Raw genomic sequence first — 16,423 nt, forward strand, 5'->3', positions numbered from 1 at the left:
GAAGTTGAAGTGCATCAGGACCAATAATGAAGGTGAGTATTGTGGACCTTTTGATGAATATTGCAGAAGTCATGGTATTCGACATCAAAAGACAATTCCGAAGACTCCTCAATTGAATGGGCTAGTTGAGAGAATGAACAGAACACTAGTTGAGCGAGTGAGATGTTTGCTTTCACAATCACAGTTGCCAATATCGTTTTGGGGTGAAGCATTAAGCACAGTTGTGCATGTTTTGAATCTCACGCCATGTGTTCCTTTGAATTTTGAAGTCGCGGACAGAATTTGGTCAGATAAGGAGATATCCTATAATCACCTGCGTGTCTTTGGATGTAAAGCTTTCATACATGTTCTTAAAGATGAGAGATCGAAGCTTGATGCAAAGACAAGACCACGTGTGTTCCTTGGCTATGGCTAAGATGGGTTGGGTTATAAACTATATGATCCAGTACAGAAGAAGCTCATAAGAAGTCGAGATGTTGTATTTGTTGAAGACCAAACTATAGAAGATATTGAGAAGACAGATAAAACAGAGTTTCAGCACAGTGATGGTTTGATTGACTTGGATTCAGTTCCTTTAACACAACCTTCTATGCAAACTGAGAATGAGGTTCAGAATGATCAATTTGATGGTACAATAGAGAGTCCAGAACAGGTTGAGGTAGATGATGTTCATGAACAGTCGGCAGAAACAGAGGTTCCTGCAGAGGTTCCTACAGAGGTTTCACTTAGAAGATCTACTAGAAATCGGCGTTCTTCCACACGTTATCCAGTTGATGAGTATGTGTTATTGACTGATGGGGGAGAACCTGAGAGTTATGAGGAGGCCATGGAAGATGAACACAAAAGAGAGTGGATTGATGCAATGAAAGATGAAATGAAGTCATTGCATGAAAACCACACTTTTAACCTTGTCAAGTTGCCTAAAGGAAAAACCGCACTAAAACATAAGTGGGTTTATCGAGTGAAACAAGAAAAACACAACTCACGACCGTGTTACAAAGCGAGACTAGTTGTCAAAGGGTTCAGTCAGAAGAAAGGTGTTGACTTTGATGAACTCTTTGCTCATGTTGTGAAGATGTCTTCTATACGTGTAGTTGTGGGTTTGGCAGCGAGTCTTAACTTGGAGGTTAAGCAAATGGATGTCAAGACTGCATTTTTGCATGGTGATTTAGATAAAGAGATTTATATGGAACAGCCAGAGGGATTTGAGAAGAAAGGCAAGAAGAATCTTGTGTGCAACTTGAATAAAAGTCTTTATGGGTTGAAACAGGAAGTGGTACAAGAAGTTTGAGTCAGTTATGGGGGAGCAAGGCTTCAAGAAGACTACTTCTGATCATTGCGTATTTGTGCAGAAGTTTTCTGATAATGACTTTATTATACTGTTCCTTTATGTTGATGACATTTTGATTGTTGGCAGAAATATTTTAAGAATTGACACGTTGAAGAAACAGTTGAGCAAATCCTTTGCCATGAAGGATTTAGGGCCAGCGAAGAAGATTCTTGTAATCCGTATAGCACGAGACAGAGCATCCAAGAAATTGTATATGTCTCAGGAGCATTACATAGAGAAACTGCTTGAAAGATTCAACATGAGCAAGGCTAAACCAGTTAAGTTCTCCTCTATCCAATCATTTTAAACTAAGTAGCAAGCAGAGTCCTTCTACAGATAAAGAAAAGGAAGAGATGAGCAGAGTTCCATATTCTTCAGTAGTTGGGAGTTTGATGTACGTCATGGTATGTACTAGACCAGATATTGCCTATGCTATTGGTGTTGTTAGTCGGTTTATGTCCAATCCAGGAAAACAACATTGGGAGGCAGTAAAATGGATTATGAGATACTTGCGGGATACTTCCAATTTGAAGCCACTTTTGGAAGTGGAAAGCCAGTGCTTGCCCGATTACACTGATTCAGATATGGAAAAAGATTTAGATTACCAAAAGTCTACTTCCGAATATTTGATGACATTTGCAGGTGGTACAGTGTCATGGCAGTCAAGACTACAAAAGTGTGTTGCACTTTCTACGACTGAGGCAAAATATATTGCAGCAGCAGAGGCGTGCAAGGAGATGTTGTGGATGAAGCGATTTATATAGAAGCTCAGCTTCAAGCAACAACAGTATGTGATTCTGCGATAATCAAAGTGCTATTCATCTTGGTAAGAATGCAACATTTCATTTGATAACGAAACATATTGATGTGAGATATCACTGGATGAAAGATGCTCTCAATGATGGACTGTTTGAACTTGAGAAGATACATACTGATCATAATGGATCTGATATGTTGACAAAGAATCTACCAAGTGAAAAACTTGAGTTTTGTCGTTCCGTTGCTGGGATGGCAATTTTTTTCACACAGTGAAAAAGGGGGAGATTTGTTTGGTATTTTTCACATTGTGCGAAAAGCCCAACTTTAAGGCCCACATGGGCCATTAATATTTTAGGGTTATATATATATATATATATATATAAACTGCAGCCGGTCAAAATATAATTCAGGAGAGAGATGGAAAATCTATGCATGCAGATCGAGGAGAGAAAACAGAAAAGAAAAAGGAAAAGAAATTCAATTCCGTACAGTGACGTTTTTTGCATGATTGGAGGTCGATTCATGGTCGATCGAGGTGAAATTTTGACAGCGTGTTCGTAACACTAGGGTCTTCAATCTGGACGGTGGAGATTTCTTTTGGAGCTGCTTACAGGTAGATACAGTGGGTAGTTGGTGCCACTTTCTAAGTGAGATCTTTCTAATTTTCTTCCCCAATTTATTCCCTTTGTTTGCCGAGATTTATTGTCTCGAGATATTATTATTGTATGCCTCTAGTTGTTGCTAGAGAGAACTTGGTGTACCAATTATTGATTATAGTGGAGATTTTGACTTCGGTTCGTGGTTTTTTACTCCTCATATTGAGGGGGTTTTTCCACGTTAAAATTGCTTGTGTCCTATGCTTGTTTGAATTATTAATTTTACTTGCTATTTCCTACTAGTTTCACACAAGAGGAGATAATTAGTCCATAAATTTAAGTGTTTATCCCAACACATATGGGCCTGAGGTTGCTACTGATTTACCTACACATTCTGTTCCACATGTTGTTGATTGACAGGGTTCTCCTAGTACTTTTGTTACTCTAATTGATAATCCTTCTTCAGACCCAACTGTGGTACCTACCACTCTTGGAGAAATTTTTGTTCCTACTGAGGTACCGTCCAATTATGATATTGTTCATCCTCGATGTTCTTCGAGAGTTACCTAGAAACCTTCCTAGCTTCAAAATTATCATTGTAATTTCTTGGTTAATGACGGCCTACCTTTTTTTGTCCACGCGGTATCCTCTCCAGAATTATCTTTCTTACACCAAATTGTCCAGTTCTTTTAGGGTTTTTTTTTTTTTTTGTCTCCTCTCATTTTGAGCCCCAATATTATCATCAAGCCATTCCTTTTGTGCATTGGCAGGAGGCTATGAAAGTTGAGCTTAATGCCATGGAAGACAATAACGCATGGCAGGTTGTTCCTTTTTCGAAAGGGAAACACTCTATCGGTTGCAAATGGATCTATAAAATTAAGCACCGGGTTGATGGTTCTATCGAACGGTATAAAGCTAAATTGGTTGCTAAGAGTTTCACTCAACAGGAAGGTTTAGATTTTATTGAGACATTTTCTCCAGTTGCTAAGCTTATTACAGTTCGTGTTTTGCTTATTATTGTTGTTTTTAAGCATTGGCCTCTTGTTCAACTAGATGTGAATAATGCCTTTTTACATGGCGATCTTTTTGAAGAAGTTTACATATATTTACCTTTAGGTTACAAGCCTAACGATAACCTATTAACTCAGAAGGAGCGTTTAGTGTGTCGTTTGAATAAGTCCATTTATGGTTTAAAACAGGCTTCTCGTCAATGGTTTGCCAAATTTCCGATGCCTTGATTTCTCTTGGGTTTCGTAAGTCCAAGGCAGACTATTTTCTCTTTGTTCGGGATTTTGGTTCAACATTTCTTGCACTTCTTGTTTATGTCGATGACATAATAATTACTAGCGCTTGTATTACTGAGATTGATAAATTGAAGGCTCTTCTTCATGCCCAATTCAAGCTTAAGGATTTAGGTTCTCTCAAATACGTTCTTGGCCTTGAACTTGCTCGTTCTGCTACCAGTCTTTGCATTTCTCAGTGCCATGATACTTTACAACTCGTTGAAGATGCTGGACTTTTTGCCTGTAAGCCGACTCATGTGCCTATGAATTTCTTATTGAAACTTCGCTTTACTGATGAGGATTTACTTCCTTATGCATCTGTCTATCGTAGACTTGTGGGTCGTCTTCTTTACTTAACTCTATCACGGCCAGAAATTATGTTTGCTGTCCATAAATTTAGTCAGTTTGTTTCTAAACCATCAAAGACTCATTTGGCTATTGTTTATCATTTGTTGCGTTATTTGAAGAACTCTTCAGGTCAAGGGATTTTCCTTCCTATTTCTTCGACATTCCAGTTGCGAGCTTTTGCTGACTCCGACTAGGCTTCTTGGCTTGATTCTAGGCGATCTACTATGGGTTTCTGCATTTTTTTGGGTGATGCTTTGGTTTCTTGGAAGACTAAGAAACAAACTATTATCTCTCACTCCTCTACTAAGGCTGAATATCGGCCTTTAGCTCAAGCTATTTGTGAATTAGTTTGCCTATCACATTTTTTGTCTGATTTGCGGATTCCTTTTATGCCGCCAGCTCTTTTGTTTTGTGATAATAAGGTTGCTGTTCATATTGCATCGAATCCTATTTTTCATGAGAGAACGAAGCACATTGAGCTTTATTGTCATTTTGTTCGTGACAGTGTCCTTCATGGTTTTATCAAGCTCTTACTTATTCGCACTCATTTACAGCTTGATGATCTTTTCACCAAAGTCTTGCCTGTTGCTGTGGTTTTTCCCTTTGTTGTTCAAGATGGGAATTTTAGATTTGTATTGTCCATCTTGATGGGGAGTATTAGACTTATTGTACTTTAGTCATTTTGTTGTGTACAGTTAGATTGTTATGACTTACACGTGTATATGTATTCTGATTATTTGGAGATTGGAAACATACAGAGCATTATTTTTCTCCAGTTTTACTTCAATAGTTATCTTATAAACACTAAAACCATATCAAACTCATATAAAATATGTGGAAGATGTGACACCATCCAAAGTTTGAGATCCTTCCTTAGCGTGTAACATCTCAATCACATCTTTGATAAGTTTATAGCTTAAACTTGATAAGCTGAGGTCATTCGTCTTGTCCAATCATAACAATAAAGTATTTCAAAAATCAAAAGTTTCTTAAATTGTCTCTGAAGCCTTGAATAACTAAAAGTATTCAAGGTTCTTGTACACAAATAACCAACACCAAGATTGGTCTCTTGTCCAACACAAATAGTATCTTTAGTAATATTTTAACCAATACTATACTCAATTTTTGATGAGCTCCAAAAAGTTTCTATCTCTTCAGTCTATTTCTTCATATCCAATAGGTACTTACTAGTCCATCAATCAACGGTGGTGAAATATTTTTAACTTCTAACCAAAATCTAACATATAGCTTGTAAGGACTCTTCTTTTAGTCCTTATTCCTTGAGGAACATGTTGGGAATGACAAAGGAAAAAATACTTATGGAAGATTGTTTTTGTTTTGGAGACATTTTATTAAACATTTATTGTAATTTAATAACCCTTTTATAATAAACATTTTCTTTCTGTGACATTAATTTATAACAGTTGTAATGTTTATAAATTAATGGGTCTCTTGCAATAATGGCAAAAAGATTTGGTAAAATAATAAAATTAGCATATACATTTAGATTTTTCAAATACAGCAATTTTTTCCAAAAATACGGAGGCCCAATTTGGAAAATCTCAAATTTACCCTAAATTAGCCCAAAAACACGGATGCCGAATAGCCCAGTCTTGTGGGATGTTGGATTCAATTTCCCTCAGATTTGCATCGAATATATGTCTAATATATACTTGATATACCTCTGATATACAACTAATATACCACTGATATAATTATGATATTTACTGATATAACTTCTTATATGATTATACGATTTGCCATTTATTGATTTATTACTGATATAACACTAATATATGTCTGATATGTACTTGATATATCTTTGATATACCACTGATGTACCAATGATATACAACTGATTTACTTTCGATATAACTATGTATCTACTTATATAACTCCTTATACGATTATATGATTTATCATTGATTTACCACCGATATAACACTGATATATGTGGGATATATACCGAATATACTTCTAACTTATCAATGATATCTCACTAATATACAACTAATGTACGACTGATATAACTTATTATATGATTTATTATGTATAAATTTTACCACTGATATATTTGTGATACTTCATATGATTATAATATAACTATGATATCTACTATGATATTTGTGCGTTGATATAATACTAATATATCTACTAATTTTTTTTCCTATGAAATAAGGGTGCAAACAAAGAGAATGAAATATAAAGTCACTGATATAACTTCTGATATGATTATATGATTTACTATTGATTGATTTTACCTAATATATCTTTTGTACCTTTTGTTGCCGTCGGGCTCCTGTTTGATTCTATATACCCATTTATTCTGCAAAGATTTCTTACCTCTTGGTAACTCAGCAAGTTGTCATGTCTGATTGATCATTAGAGAATTCATTTCATCTTTCATGGCTAACTTCCACTTAACAGAGTCTTCCAGCTGAACCGCCTCTTCATAACATTCAGGTTCACCTCTGTCATCAGTAAAATGTAATTCAATGTATTCCTCATAACAAGTTCACCTCTGTCATCAGTAAAATGTAATTCAATGTAGGGGAATACCTCTGTGGTGGTTTGATTGTTCTGCTAGATCTTCTAACTATTGGTGGTGGTGTTCTCTGAAACTGATCAGTTTCCACAACTGGTTCATTAGATTCCACAACCTGTTCATCAGATCCTACAACTGTTTCTTTAGGAGTAATTGTATTCTAATCTTCAATCTCTGTTGTTTTAGTCTCAACTTCAGGAGGACTTATATACTGAGTCTTCTCTGTGCTTCCATCTAACTCTGTCTTTCCTGAATCAACTTTATTTATGTCTTTGTATAAGACTTCTCATTGAAGACCACGTTCTTGCTTCTGATAATCTTCTTGTTTTGGTCATCCCAAAATCTGTAACATATCTCAGCTCCACCATACCCAATAAAGAAACATTTCTTGGATTTGGCATCCAATTTACTCCTGTCTGCAGCATTAATGTGAAGGTAAGATACACAGCCAAAAACCTTTAGATGGGAAAGGTTTACCTGTTTACCAGTCCAGACTTCTTCAGGCAATTTGAAGTCTAGTGATGTGGTTGGGCTCCTATTGATCAGATAGGTCACACAATTGATTACCTCTGCCCAAAACATCTTAGACAATTCTGCATGTATTCTCATGCTCCTAGCACGCTCATTCAGCGTCCTGTTCATTCTCTCTGCCACATCGTTCTACTGTGGTGTCCCTGGAAGAGTCTTTACCATCACAATTCCACTATCTTCACAATATTTCTTGAATTCCCTACTAACATACTCACCACCATTATCTAACCTCAAGCTTTTGATTTTCAGGCCTGTCTCATTCTCTACCATAGTCTTCCATGTTTTGAAAACAGAAAACACATCAAACTTATGTTTAATAAAATAAGTCCATACCTTCCATGCTTGAGTCATCTAGGAAAGTTACATAGTATCTGGAACCTCCAATGAAAGAAACTTCAGAAGGCCCCCCACACATTGGTGTGAACCAACTCCAATTTTCCAGACTTTGGCGTTGAACCTGTCTTTGAGAAACTGACACGACTCTATTTCCCAAATATGCATCCTTTGCATAACTTGTGTTCCACTACCTTAAGTCCTTCTAGCTTCCCTGTAGAGTAAAGAATTTTCATAAATTTTTCACTTATATGTCCCAGCCTACTGTGCCATAATTGGGTCTGACTCGAATGATCTACAACAGTTATCATATCTTTGTCGTTGTCGTTGACATACAAAGTTCCTTACTTTCCAAGGAAAAAGAATCAAATAACCAATTTATCAGTTCTATCAAAATCAGTTCCAATTGTTGCACAGTACGAAAGATAAAAAAAACACTTAAATCAGTTCAATAATCAGTACGAAAAATCAGTTCCATAAAAAATAACCAATTTATCTTCTCCAGTCATCGTTCTTCAACCTTGAGCTCTGATACCAATTGTTATGAAAAAATGCAACCTGCACTTAAAAGGATTAGATAAAATAATATAAAACTTCTAAGTAACAAGAACGATAAATAAAGACTAGGGATAAGAAAAATTAAATGCCGGATCTATACTGGTTCACCCAATGTGGGCTACATCCAGTTCTCTGCTACCACTGTAGGATCTACTAAAATGTCAAGAAGAATCTCCCAAGAGTTTACAAGCCCCTTACAATGATTTCTCTCAGTTTTTCCTCACATAGAAAACGCTCACGAATCACTCTACAAGTCTTTCAAACTCTTGAATGCATACACAAGTATTTAGCTCTCAAATTCTCTCTTCTTTGAGAATTTCTCACAACTCCCTATTTGTGCATACCAATGAAATGACCCATCTATCTCTATTTATAATAGATGGTATGACAAAAACTAAAAGGGAATGGGAAAATAAAAAAGTCCAAACTAAATAGGACAATGAAAAATTTAAATGGGCATTTTCCTATTGGAAAAAGATTTTCTCCTTGATTTGTCTCCATAATCCCAACACCAACATATCTGCTAATGCCAATGGACGTCGTCGAACCTCACATTTGTAAGGGAGCAGCATGGTTGTGCCACTGTGGGTCCGTTGACGAAAATGCTGTTACTCATGGATGGATATCAAATCTAGTTCATGGAGGAGACGCAGCTACCACAGGTTTTTGCTCGAGTCGTCGGTGCCACTGGTTTGAGGTTTTATCTAAAATGCTATACTGATCGATGATTTGCTCTGGTCGAATCAACGCGGTTCGTGTTCGTGGTGATGAAGGCTGCACCACTATGGGTTACTGCCGTCGTGCCGCTCTGCCCATGGTCATCAGAGGTAGTTGTCGGTGAGAAAGAGTCAATGGCGGCTGGGAACACCAAAGGAATGGTGGATGAGATTGAAAGGGAGAAGGAGAAGATGGAGGGAGAGAAGATGAGTATCTTTCTTTTTTCTTATTTTAGAAGAGAGAGAATCTCATATTTCTTAAAAAAAATATGAACCACCCATGAACCAGACCGTGAACCGAACCAGCATATCATTTAATACTTTGTGTGGTTTAATTGAGTGAAATTTTCCTTTTGTGGTTTATAATCTCTCTTGTTTTCTATGTTTCAGAACTGTCGATTGGCTGGAGATTCCCTTGGCATTATTGTCGGAGAAGTATTTATGCAAATATCACGATTGTGGGGATTGCCATCGGAAAGAATTTGAAAAATGGAAAAAGAATCGAGCAAGTTGAATAGGTTGTTTTGAGATGCAGCTTCAAATTGCGAAGAATAAGAAATGAGGTAATGAAGTATCTCAATTTAAGTTTAATCTCATATCTTAAATTAGTGTGGTTATTGAGATTTGTAATTGGTCATGAATTTTCATTAGATTGAAAATTATTTTATTTATATTAATTTGAAATATAATTTTCTTACTTATTACTTTTTGGAAATATGAAATGTGTTGTGTAAAATCCAATTATATGTGTTGTTCAATTAAATTGGAGGTATGTTTAAGATTTTCTTAGTGGTGGTTTGAAATCTTGCCTTACCATAGTTGAATATATAGTTTTATTTTGATTGAATATATAAAATTATTTGTTATGAATATTTTATAGTGATCACTATGATATCAAAAGAAATAAATGATACATTAAATAGTGCATAATTGTCGCAAAAATTATTTTCCTTTTGAAGTTATATATTACTATAATCATGAGTATAATAAATGTATATGATTGGTTAATTACTCATGTGCATCTGAGGTCAATTAACGATGTGATGTTGTTATTTAAATTATTTAGCAAACTGCCGGTGGAGAAACTATACTTCATGGAAATCAACAAACTGCCATATGGATTATTCTACCATACTTATGTGTAGAAGTGTAAATAATTTTTATTTCACGGAATATGTTATGATTGTGGATGAAATATGTACTAATATTATTACATTGTGATTCACAATCTGTCATAGGGATTGCCAAAAAATGTTGTGTACAATGGCAAGAAAATGCATATATACTTGAGAAATGGAATTGTGAATAGTTATTAGAAGATGGAGATCTATTTGGAGTCTGTGAGGCATTAAATCTAGGTAAGGAACTTTGTGGCGATACCGTTCACAATAGGTTCTTGAAATTCAAGTGCTGCCTGGTAGAATGGACCAAAAAAACAGGAGAAAATGGTGAGCTAACAACTCAATGAGTGCTAGAATATTAAGCAGGAATCGAGCACTATGTTTAAATGAAAATATGTATATATAACAACACTATTTTTTTTAGTTAAGTACTTATTACATACTGGTTGTAGCGAGCAGCTTTAAATACATATATCAATGGTAAGTTCATGTAAAAAACTATCTATTAATTAAGCTATAATATGAGTGTAGTATTCCTCATCATCTTTGTGCCCAAACTACTCATGCGGGCATAAACATTAATACACACAGTTGAGTAACTGGTCATACTATACACGGAAGATCTCAACGGGTATAGCAGAGAAAACTGGTCATACTATGCGTGAACTTTACGCCCACTCATAGCGGAGCAACTGGTCATGCTACATACCAAAAGATTTCAAGGTGTGTAGTAGAGCAATTCTGGTCTTACAATGTATCGCTAATCTCAAGATACACGGCAGAGAAAATCCTGGTCATGCTACGTATCAATAATCTCAAGATACATAACAGAGCAAATTCTGGTCTTGCTATATATCAATAATCTCAATATACATAACAGAGCAAACTAATCATACAACACGTCGAGAACACTCCCAAACGCGAAGCAGACAATCCATTCATACATATACTATAGGGTAAATTTATATATGTGTAGTGGAAATCACTATGGATATACAATCTAGTCATTGGAATTTGATTTCCACCATGACACTCATTTTCACAAACAACACTATAACCACGATTGTTCTAATGTCATCAACTTGCAATCTGACGTCATAGCCATAGTTCATTAAAAATCAATCGTTGTTCTTTATTCTATGGAATCAACAGCTTTACCACTATCGTCATTTCAAATTTATGAATAATTGTAAGTGTCAAACATAAATTGAACTTTGTCAATCATGCAAAATCCATAAATTGCTAGATTCAACTCTTAATAGACCCAACCAATGGTAACTATGTCATAGTAGATGAAAATATTTCATAAAGTAACCACTCACAAGCCTATTGGCATGAGGAATTAAGGTTGTAAGCCGTTCCGATCTCTACATCACCTGTAACATCAATTTTAACACTAACATTTTAACACTAACATGAATAAATCTTAATAGCAATTTTAGGAGAATAAATTCTAAACTCACTCCATACTTATTCTCTTCCATGACAATTTGTTTGAACAAAAGTGTAATTCCTAATTTCGTACCAATACGTCTTTTTTTTTCTCCTCATTTAGTTTTATGGCAAAAGACTTACTTTTATCACAAAATTTACTCCTCATTTCTCAATGGATTCTTCTTCAATTTACCAATATCTACCATTTAACTCATCTCCTTACCTAACTCAAATTTACCCTTCCATGAAAAACATCAACACATTGGGAGTAAGTTTACCCTCGTTTCTTCTTTTACACTTCCTCCCAAACAAAGATTTCAAAAAAAAAAAAAATAGAACCCAAGGAGTTATTTGAGCAAAAGGAAGAAAAACCCATATTTACTTTCCTTGAAAAATCAACTTACCGACCCTCAAAACGTTGCCTATTAACTTCTAGATCCGTTTTCCGGCGTTATCCACGCTTTTTCGGCCACTTGGAACCTTGTTTCTTCCCCTTTCCTTTCTTCTTCTTCTCCCGTGACTTCCCTTTCTTCTTCCTTTTTTTTTTGTCTTTCTCTCTCTTTCCTATCTTCTTTTCTCTCTCTTACTCCCCACCTTTGACGTTTTTTTTTCTTTCTTTCTATTTATTTATTTATTTATTACTTCTTTTTAACATTTTCCATCATCTTTATCATTTCTTCCATTTCTAAAAAAAATATCTAGTTGACCACATTTTTAATTAAATAAAATTTTATAACAAAAGAAGGGTATTATAGACATGCTCTGGACGAGTTTTATCCCCCACTTAAATGGTTGACGTCCCTATCAACCGACGTTGCTCGAACTCTGCGATCTGGGTTGATGCTGATTTCAAATCTTCTACGCGCTCCCAACTGATTTCTTCATTTGGAAGCCCTGTCAATTTGACTAAGAATTCATGTACGTCCCTTCTCGGTCGTCCGACTTGACGAGTTCTTTCAGCTAGGATTTCTTCAACTTCTTTTTCTATCTTGTTGTTCAAAATGACCACTGGTCGAATCACTTTGTTACGTGTGGGGTCGATGCTGTCCGGGTGATAGGATTTCAAATTGCTCATATGAATCACTGTGTGAATTTTCATCCATGAGGGTAATTGGACCTTGTACGACATCTTCCTGACCTTCTGAATAACGTGGACTGGTCCCTCGTACTTCCACTCAAGGCGTTGATTTTTGTTACCTCGGAATCAGAGCTGTTCCGGACCTAATTTAATGAGCACTTGATCTCCTGCTTGGAATTCTAATGGTCTGCGCTTCTTGAACATCTGTGGATTGTCGCCATTCTTTGGTGAAGTTGTATGCTTGGGGGCTCTTTCTTATGTAAGGATGGTCGATGATGTGAGGTAACACAGGTAAGCGCTCTCATACTATTTCGAAAGGAACCTTCCCTGTAGTAGTACTCTTCTGAAAGTTGAAACAAAACTGGGCTGCATCAAGCATCTGTATCCAGTTTTTCTGTCGAGCATCAATCAAGTGGCGGAGGTATTCCTTTAACGGGCTATTGAAGTGTTCTATCTGACCGTCGGTTTGCAGGTGGTAGCTTAAGGATATGTTCAAGTTCGAGCCAAGTAACTAAAATAGTTCCGTCCAGAAGGTCCCTGCGAATCTTCCATCTCTATCAGTCACAATGCTTTCAGGGACACCCCACAGTTTCACTATGTTTTTTTAAGAATAGATGCGTCTGTCATCTCTGTGGAACACATCTTTGGAGTTGGGACAAAGGTTGCATATTTTGAGAATCTGTGGACAATAACAAGGATATCTTCAAATTCTTCAACCTTGGTTAGGTGGGTAATGAAGTCCAGGGATACGCTCTCCCAAGGCCTTGACGGTACTATAAGGGCCTCTAGTAAGCCCGCAATTTTAGTTCTCTCAACTTTGTCTTGTTGGAAGATGAGACACGTCTTGGTGTACTGCATAACGTCGTCTTGTAAGTTCGGCCAGTAGTACCCTTTCTTCAGTAGGGCATAAGTTCTCTGCCACCCAGCATGGCCAGCCCACATGGTGTCATGACATTCTTCCATCAAGAGTTTCTTCAGGTTTCCTGCTCGCGGAACGTAGAGACGATTGCCTTAGGTAAAAAGGAGGTCGTCTTCGACCTAAAACTGACAGGTCTTCCCAGCCTTTGCTAGCTGAATGATTGTCTGTGCTGTTGGATCGTCTTTCAAATGTGTCTTGATAGCTTCATAGACAGACCCCCTCAACTTGCTTGCTTTCAGATGAGCTAACATGCACAGGGCCGCATGTTCGCTCTTTCGACTAAGGGCGTCTGCTGCTTGGGTTGATCGACCAGGCCTATGTTCGAATTGGAAGTCGAATTCGACGAGGTACTCTTGCCATTGGGCTTGCTTCGAGGACAACTTTGACTGATTGAAGAAATGACATATCGAACTGTTGTCGGTCTTGACAACAAACTTGGAACCTAAGAGATATTGTCTCCAGGCTCTCAGGCAGTGGACTACTGCTAACATCTCTTTCTCGGAGGCTACATACCTCTTTTGTGTGTCGTTCAACTTTCGGCTTTCATACGCCACTGGGTGTCCATCTTGAAGGATAACACCACCTAGGGCGAAGTCTGAGGCATCAGTTTCTACCTCAAATGGCTTGGTGACATCTGCGGTACCAAGCATTGGTCCTTCCGTCATGGCTTTCTTCAATTTATCAAAAGCCGCCTGACATTCTGGAGTCCAACTCCAAGTATTACTCTTCTTCAGGAGTTCAGTTAATGATCCTGCCTTTTTATAGAATCCTTCGACAAATCTTCGATAATAGTTTGCCAGCCCGAGGAAAGACCGTAGTTCAGTGAGGGAACTCATAACTTTCCAATCTTGAATAGCCTTGACCTTTCCGTCTTCCATGCCAATTCGGCCACACTCGATCACATGGCCCAGGAAGTTGATGCGCTTCTATGCAAAGGCACATTTATCTCTCTTCACATATAATTCATTCTATCTCAGCTTCTCAAAGACCAGCTGTAAGTAGATCTGGTGTTCCACCATGGAAGAACTGTAGACTACTATGTCATCGAGGTAGACTACCACAAACTTATCAAGATACTCATGGAACACCTGATTCATTCGAGTGCAAAACGTCAATAGAGCATTGGTAAGGCCAAAGGGCATAACGAGGAATTCGAAGGCCCCATATCTCGTGACACAGGTTGTCTTGGGCTCGTCTCCCGCAGCAATGCGCACTTGGTAGTATCCAGACCTCAAGTCTAGCTTAGAAAAGTACTTGGCCCTGTGGAGACGGTCAAATAGATAGGTGATGATGGGCAATGGGTACTTATTGCTCACCGTGAGTTTGTTCAAGGTGCGGTAGTCGATACACAGGCGGAGACTGTCGTCCTTCTTCTTTTGAAAAAGGACTGGGGCCCCACAGGGAGCCTTTGCCGGACGGATGAATCCTGCATTCAACAAGTCATCCTGCTGCTTCCTGAGTTTTGCTAACTCGAAAGGGGCCATGCGGTAGGCATTCTTAGCGGGCGATTTAGCCCCTGTGACAAGTTCAATTACATGGTCGATTCCCCTATGTGGCAGTAGGGACTTTGGCAGACTGTCGGGCATAACATCTGCGTAATCAGCTAGGACTTGTTGGATCTCACTAGGATCACTTTTTTTACTGCTCTCTTCTTCGATTACTGGAATGGTCATAAGTGTTGGTTTGTCGTGAGCAAGCCCCTCTTCAGCTGCAGAGCTGATATCATCTAAGCCTACTTGGTTATTTTATGCTCGTCAGAACAACAGTGGGATCAGACCCAGTAACAACTAAACACTTTGCTAGGGGCATAAGGATGACTTTGTGCTCTAGAAGGAATTCCATTCCAAGCACGACGTCAAAGTCATCCATTCTAACAATCACAAAATCTACTTTGCCGCTCCATGTCCCGATCTTCAGTTGGACGCTTTTTGCTATCCTTACGATGGGGAGGACCGCGAAGTTAACTACTTTCATCTTCCCTGGATCCTTATCCCATTGTAAATTCCGACAGCGAGCCTAGATTTCAGCCATGAAGTTGTGTGTGGCTCCAGAATCCACCATAGTACTCTTAGCAGCTTTACCGTGAACCAACACGTCCACATACATGAGCCCTCTCTTTAGCTGTTTTTTTGCTTCCCCTACTTTCTTCTGGAGAGCCGACAAAAATTTCAGTGCCCCAATGCAGAGGTTATCAGTAGGCTCTTCGGTCGGTATCTCTGTCTCGACAACTTCATTCTCGACCTCAGGACCATTGGCTATTGTAGCTTGGAGTTTCTTCAGGGCAGCTCGATGCAGGCAGTCGCTTATGCGATAAGCCCCTTTACACAGAAAGCAAACAAAGGGTCCTCGATTGAAGTTGTTCTGTTGGTTTTGCCCTCGCCAGTTGGTTCCACCCCTCTGATAGGGTCTGCGGTCTGCTCCTTCATTCCTGCCTCCTCCCCCACTTTTGGGTGAGTTTGTTCTGGTGGGTTTGTTCCCACTACTCGAAGAGGGTTGGTTCCTTCTGTTGTCTTGTGACCGATCATTATAAGATCAAACAGGCTTTCAGCCGCAGCATAAGCAGAGCAGAGGTCTTGAACCTCTTGATCATACAACTTGAACTTGGCCCATGGTTTCAAGCCTTCCACTAATAGAAGACTTTGTCTTTCTCTGACATGTCTCGTATGTCCAACATCAGTGCCGCGAACTGTTTCACGTAGTCTCTAATGTACCTAGTGTGTCTCAACTCTCGCAGTTTACGTCTCGCTAGAATCTCAACATTCTCCGAAAAGAACTGTGCCCTTAGAGCTTTCTTCAACTCATCCCATGTGTTTATAGTGCATCGACCCTCTTGGATGTCCATATACTTGGACCTCCACCAAAGCTTTGCATC

The 16,423-nt window shown here is 38.1% G+C and overlaps 1 long non-coding RNA gene across 1 annotated transcript; it reads right to left on the reverse strand.

The window, feature by feature from the left end:
- Positions 1–10,497: 10,497 nt before the first annotated feature.
- On the reverse strand, positions 10,498–12,146 carry LOC111019610 (uncharacterized). Its single transcript, XR_002602574.2, has 2 exons — positions 11,959–12,146; positions 10,498–11,496 (listed from the first exon to the last, which is right to left on the reverse strand). It is a non-coding gene; the product is annotated as an uncharacterized LOC111019610 (long non-coding RNA).
- Positions 12,147–16,423: the final 4,277 nt, after the last annotated feature.

Source organism: Momordica charantia (assembly GCF_013281855.1).
Source record: "Momordica charantia cultivar OHB3-1 chromosome 6 unlocalized genomic scaffold, Mcharantia_2.0 BLBB01000006.1, whole genome shotgun sequence".
NCBI lineage: Eukaryota > Viridiplantae > Streptophyta > Magnoliopsida > Cucurbitales > Cucurbitaceae > Momordica > Momordica charantia.